The sequence below is a fragment of the Passer montanus genome, unplaced genomic scaffold, assembly GCF_014805655.1.
Source record: "Passer montanus isolate IOZ18808 unplaced genomic scaffold, ASM1480565v1 scaffold11, whole genome shotgun sequence".
NCBI lineage: Eukaryota > Metazoa > Chordata > Aves > Passeriformes > Passeridae > Passer > Passer montanus.
Window position 1 is genome coordinate 12,586,412 of NW_024357613.1, and position 6,892 is coordinate 12,593,303.

Below are 6,892 nucleotides of genomic sequence, written 5' to 3' on the forward strand. Positions count from 1 at the left end.
TTTTCCTCAAATTATTCTTATCATATAACCACACAATATTGTTTTGTTTGTTCCTTAAAATTTGAATAATATTGTAAATACTGGTTTGTCATTGTGAAAAGACTAGCTTTTTATCAATACAGTAAATGCTATATATGCATTATATCTATAATTATATATCTGTATTGTACAAAAATGGCACAGAAAATATATTAAAGTGTGTATTCAAACACTTTTTACTACATTTGGAAAACTGAGAGGCTTGGGTCTATTTTTTTCACTACAGCTTCAGCAAGACCAAAGGCAGTGACTCGAAGGTAAGCTCTGAATTTCAGAGACTTAATGCAACAAGCTCCAACAAGTCCACAATTCTTTAACCACCTGCAGTTGAACCTCTCTTATTATTTCTATGCAAAAGAATCATCCCAACAAATGCTGTGTATAAAGAGATAGCAGGCTGAAAGCAGAGCTGTGAGGTTTTTATGTGGGGAAAAGGCACTGAGCTGCTTGCCAGGGTCTTTAGCCAGTGATGGAACTTTGGTGCTTCTCGCAGCCCATGTCATCCCAGCTGCCAAGACCAGTTCAGCTGCCTTGTATCAGCTGGATCTGAGAAGTTAGCACTTCCATGTGAGCAGTCTCTTGAGCAGGAGCTTGGTACTCTGTGCTTTTTCTCTCTCTGTATTTCTTTGATAATTGCCCTTTGGTTCTGCTAGTTCTAAATGCAAAAAGCCATTGATTTTGAAGGCAGAATTTACAACCAATAATCATCTGGGTATACTGTTACCCAGCAATGAGCAGCATTTCTCCCTCCAGAAATACTGTTAGGCATAGTGGCCTTATTTTCTATTGTACTGCAATAAACGATTCCATGTGACGTAGGGCACAGGGCCTGAAAATCTGATTACTTCAGAGACTAGGGTTTCATAGTCACTTAACACCAGCATTGTTGCAAATGACCAGAATTAGGACAAGAGAAGTAGGCATGAAATGCTTGATCATAAATATCAGGCCTCCAGGGAGAAGGAAAGCTTCTGTTTTTAATAAGTGAACAGTCCTTTTTTTACTATGATTTTGTTTTATTTTTTTCTATAGCACCATCAGACTATAAGAGGGCTCATTTCTGCTTCAGCACAGAGAAAACTGTAGCAACTTGAAAGGCATGGACATTGTTGTCATTAATGATAGTAAGCCTGTACCTTAAGCAGTTCAATAGAAAAAAATAGAAATCATCCTCCAAAGTAGCTCACAAGTTATATGGGTATATTTTTCTTGTAAAGATAATATATATAATTAATCAGTATAGAAGTATGTCTAAAAAGTTGCAATTCATCATAATGAGTTAGTGCTTTTTTGGGGCTGACTCTGCACTTCAGATGACAAAAACTGTTAATTTGTCAGTTGAGCTCTTCATTAATGTGATCCACAAGATTCAATATTTTGCCTTGTATCTAACACAAAGTTGTAGACATGTCAATTTAATATATGCAAAACTGCAGGAAAATTCATTTTCAGCCTTATATTCCATCATATTTCTCAGTCACATGGTTGATTTAAAACACTGATTTGCCAAGGTGACACACACTTCTGAGAGTTGATGACTTTCATTGTTAGGAAATAACATTTCTAGAGAATTCAAGTTGCTTCAAATGCTTTTTGTCACTGCTGTTGTGTTCAAACTCTGAAAAGGTGTTTGTTGCCCAAAAAAAGAAGTCCTTTGCAGTCACCACTTATTCTTGAAATCCTGTGTATTCACCACTTACTCTTGAAAAGCAGACTTGAATTGGCCATAAAACCATCTCAGTTACCTGGTGCCCAAACAGAGCAATTACAGCAAAATAAGAATCTGAATCTTCTGCCTTAATTTTAGAACTTGAAGTCCATCAAGCAAATGCTTTTAAGAAGCATCTGCTCAAATGCTGTGGGCATATAGAAACACTCAGTTGAATTTCATTTATATGTCACTTTCAGAGGTTTATTGGCATTAAATAGTTAATATCTCACATCTTCCACTACTGCAGAATGAACATGAAGCTTCCATGAGATGGATAAATTTCCAGTTTTTTTCTTTGAGGCCTTTCTAAATGTTGGAGGCACCATGCAGATTTCAAGACAGACACCTGGGCTCCAGTTTTGCCGCAGGGAGTGGCAGGAGACGTGGAGATCACACAAATGGAGCCTGCGGTGCCACCACACTTTTGGAATGTCACAGGTGCTGTGGTGGCACCCACAGTTCTATCCAAGCATATCTCAGTGCACTTCTCACAGGAGGCTCTAGCCTAAAGTGAGACCTGGCATCAAAGGCTAGCCAGGAAGGACAAAGTGTGATGTGAAAATCCTTGCTCTACCTGAAAGCTGGGCCATGGCAGTGAATGTTGAGCATAACTCAGCACAGACTTGGCCTTTGTCACTGCTGCTGCCACTTTGACTAATCCACGCCCTTATGTTCATTTGTACACCATTGATTTTATTTAGATGCTATAATAGCCAAGAATGAATTTAGAGAGCATTGAAGGAAACCTGGACCCGCTGTGGCCAGTGGTAATGTTGCCACTGACTTGAGCTTTATGGATACCACATTTCCAGACCCTAAGACATCCCCCTTTCTCTTGGATGTGTGCTTTACCCACACAGCTGTAGTCATAATGGTCTTGGTAATTTTTCTGTCCATTTGTGATGTTTTTCAGATGGATAACTGGCTTTTTGCATTTCATGTTCTCGTACTTTATTTTTCAATTTGTGATTCTGCAGTTCTTGAGGCATAGACTGAAAGACAAGACAAGGTTGCAAGTCGTTGCTCCATCCCCCAGAAGCCCTGCCAATGGATGGTATATCCTTTCCACTGCAGATAATTGACTATATATTTTCCCACAATGTTTTTATTGTATTTTACAGAGAAAAGCAATAAAAATAGAGGTTGTATCACAATCAAAGCAGTGTTTCCATTCCCCAGGCAACGTTTTTCAGTAACCCAAAGGAAAACACCTCCCCACCCTTTCCTGGTTGCTATACTGAGTATATGGTTCTCAGTAAGAAGAAAACCAGATGCCATATTTAAATGTAATATGGCAGAAACCAGAAAAGCAGAAAAATGGGTCCCAATTCAGGGAAGTGTTCCCAGATAGTCTTTGTATTCTTTGAAGTGCAATATGGACACTACTGCTTCCAGAGACATCTGCGAAGGCCCTTTGATACATCCCCCAGACGTTTGCTGTTGGTGTGTGATAAAGGCCTCGCTGATGCAGTGAGCACTACCGATTCCCTGCAACACAGTCAGGCAGGGTGCTGTCAGTGTCACACAAGGACATGCAACAAATGCCATTTATGTGCTTCTAGTAATCCTGCGCAGAAATGTAGCCTCACAAGTGTTAAACAGACCCCAAAGCTATGTTAAGAGACCTGGTCTTGGGGAGAACTCATTGCAGGCCCAACCCATGCAATCCAGTTTCCCTTGTGGTGGTAACTAAAAAGCATCTTACAGTGAATATAAAGGCAATTATCTAAGCAGACATTTATTTCACTTTGCAATAACTGGGTGTATTCATTTCCTGAACATGTTGGTGAGAGTGAGAAGAGGACTAAATATCTATGGGCTATAGCACTGAAGGTTCTGGTCCCACAGTAATTTTTTTGTTGAAAGAAAGGAGCCTTGGAAAACAAAATTTAAATTAAGGAAAATGAGGACTGGTTTATGAGTAAGTACTGTTTAAACATCAAAATTTACCATCGCCAATGTCTAAAAATAGTCTGTCTGGTGTCATATCCTTGCTTTCAGTAGAGGACAGACCAGTTAGATTAAGGAGTGATCTGTGAAGTGTTGAGTAGAATGAAAGCTTTTGGTAAGCTGACCTACTTAATCAAAGTTTGAATGTCATCCATTTTAAGTCTTAACAGTCTTGCATTCTTGTTTGGGAGTTCTTGGTTTTTTTGTTTTGTTTTGGTTTGGTTTTTAATATGCTATTAGCAAAGATGAGATGATGCTGAAAAATTTCCAGCCAGATGTGTCTCCAAACTTTCCCAGAGATGACAGATATTTAGATGTAATTTGAATTAAACCCATTATATAGATAAGTTTGTTTTATAGCTGGCTACAGCTGTGAAGTTTGGATTCAGATCTGTAACTCCCCTCAACTTTGAAGACTGTAGTCAAATCTGTGGTTTTGGGTTGGAATCTCCAGTCGCCTGTTGCATCAGACTGTCATTCACATCTGTTCCACCACCAGCTCTCACCATGTGAGATGGTGATACCAGTTTCAGCCTTGCAGAGCTGAAGCTCGGAAGGGCCCCTTCTCAAGCACACTGTTACATATGGGCAGAGACAGCAGCACTTTGTAGGTCTGTAGGTTAACAGTTCTCTACATTCCATTTTATGGCCATCGATGACCCACCACAGAGCACTGGCTGGTGGGTCACAGGTTGGTGGCTCCCACCCTGCAAAGTATGCTTTGCATACTTCCTTCATATTATGTTTCTGTGTAAGTGAGAGCTGTAGCTTCCCACAGGGATATTACATGATCCAGTGTGGAAGGAGAGAGGTTTGGTGTAAATAGGATGAAAGGTGCTCCTTGAGGTACTCTCTGAGGGCTTATCTATACAGAGTGGTTGCTGAGAAATAAGCTAGGAGTGAATTTACAACACCTCAGCTCCACAGGTGGGCACTCTTAACATGCAGTTAGGAGAAGGTGCTCTGTGTGGAAAATAAGAGAAAATATTCCACGCAAGGGATGTTCCTGTGAGGATACAGTGCTTTGAGGCTGAGGTTGTGCAGTTTTCTTCTGGTTTGCTCTGCAGGCAGGCCTTAAGGCTTCAGCCACACTATTAAAAATAACAACCCACAAAAGTCTATCTGGGAGGGTGTCACTGGTTGTCACCATGGCTTAGACAGCCTCACCAACTGCAGTGACAGAGCCACCCATGGTAAATGCTGGACAACTCTTCTGACCTGTTAATAGCTGGCAGACTATTTGATGACAGTTGCAAGAATCTGATGCACAGCAGTATCCTTTACAACAGTTTAATCTTTGTCATCAAATCCCCCAGCAGCCATGATTAATAGCAGCACTTGAGCTTGTTTTGAAAGTTGTATATTTGGCAGCTATGAACTTTGATCTATGGTTTCGCTTTAAAGAGTCATTATGACACAAACTTTTCCTGTAATCCTTCCATCTAATTAAACCACACACAAATACTGTGTGGGGAAATATGATGCTATTGATATAAGCTGTGTGTTTATTACATTATTTTAGGCACTTTATTAAAGTGGATAGTTGTTCCCAGCAAGATAGTAGATAAGCTCCCCAAAAACAATAACATCACCCAGAAAGAATATATAAGAAAATTTCCCAAGGCCAAATTCTATTAGAAACTTTCTTTGTTGATTAATACTGTGCCCTTGAACCCATTGAGGGCTCGGATGTTTTAACCTGAGCTAAAATTACTAGCATTTAATGAATTCAGCCGACTAATGTGTACTTTTCCACAAAACGTTTGCCTTTGTTCCAGATAGTCAAAGGACTTCAATACCTGATATGATAGTGTCTGTCTTCCTGAAGTAGTTCTTCCAGTATTTGGGTACAATTTAATCAGGAAGATTTCAAAAATCCAAGAAAATTTCTTTTCATGTAAATATTTTAAACAACAGAACATTAATCTTTTTGTAGATGAATCAACCATAAAGTAGCCATTTCTTTCTGGTCTCTATCTTGCTGCATATTTTGTAGAGAAATTCCCATAAGGCAGATAATACTCCTGTTTTCAAGATGAGAATATGAATTGTGGATCAGTCTGATAATTTATATTTTTTTTTAGAGCCAATGTACAGAGCTGCATAGTCTGGACTGAGTGACTTGCTTGTGCATTTCATCTTCATGACCATTCATTTGTGCAGAAGTGGTTTCTTTTCCCTAGAGCCACTACAGAGTCTCTGAGCAGCAGTTTTATGGAGCTGCCTGGAATCCCCAGAGTTTCTCCTGATTGGTCTACATGGATCTCCTAATCTGGGTGCCACCAGACTGAGAGATAACAGAGGTATAAATCACCACCTTGAAGCTTCTACTGCTGCCAGGGCCAACAGTGTTTATATATGCCGATCAACATATTTTCCATATTTTTGGGGTAGACTTTCTGCCAGCTGGCTTTTGGCTGAAACATTACTTCTGTCAGTACTGGTTAAGCCCAGTGACCATGGTTTCTGAGTCAGCTGGAGACCAGACAAAGTACCAAGTATAATAATTTTCCCAAATTGTCTCACAAATTTGCAGAGACTTCATATAAATGTAGAACAGCTGAAGCAACATGAGTGATCCCTTAGAGAATTCACAGCTGAGCACCCTCAAGCAGAGGAATAGCTGCCCATCACCACTCTCTGCACAGGATCAGAAAAGAGTGAAAGGGAATGGCTCTAATGCAATTCTTTTCCTGTGCCAGGTTTTCTAGTCTTGGTATTAATACTCTGTGATGATCTGTGTCCAAGACTACCACAAAACTAAGCAGAATTAGCTGGGACATTTGTCATGTGTCCGTTGTCATGAGGGAGGCTGGATCAGTGGCCAGAAGTGGCCTTGACCTAACCTGCTCCTGAATAGCTGGACATGAGCTACTTGAGCTGTCATGCTCTCTTTAGTAGCTCTTCTCTGAAAAGCAAAACTTGCTTAGGTAACCTGGAATCCCTCAGACATCTGCACAGCCAGGGCTTGAGTGACAGTCACAGCCTGGACAGAGTAGAGGTGTCACATTATTCTCAACCAGCCACACAATCTTGTCTATGGATATGGGATCAAAATGTATTTCATATACAACTAGAATAAAGTTTTGTATAAAGAGCTTATAAAACCTTATGTGGACTTTTTACTAGTTCAAGGGCTGCCTCTTGTTCTTATTGAACTCAATGGGAATTTTGCTACTGACTTCAAAGGAA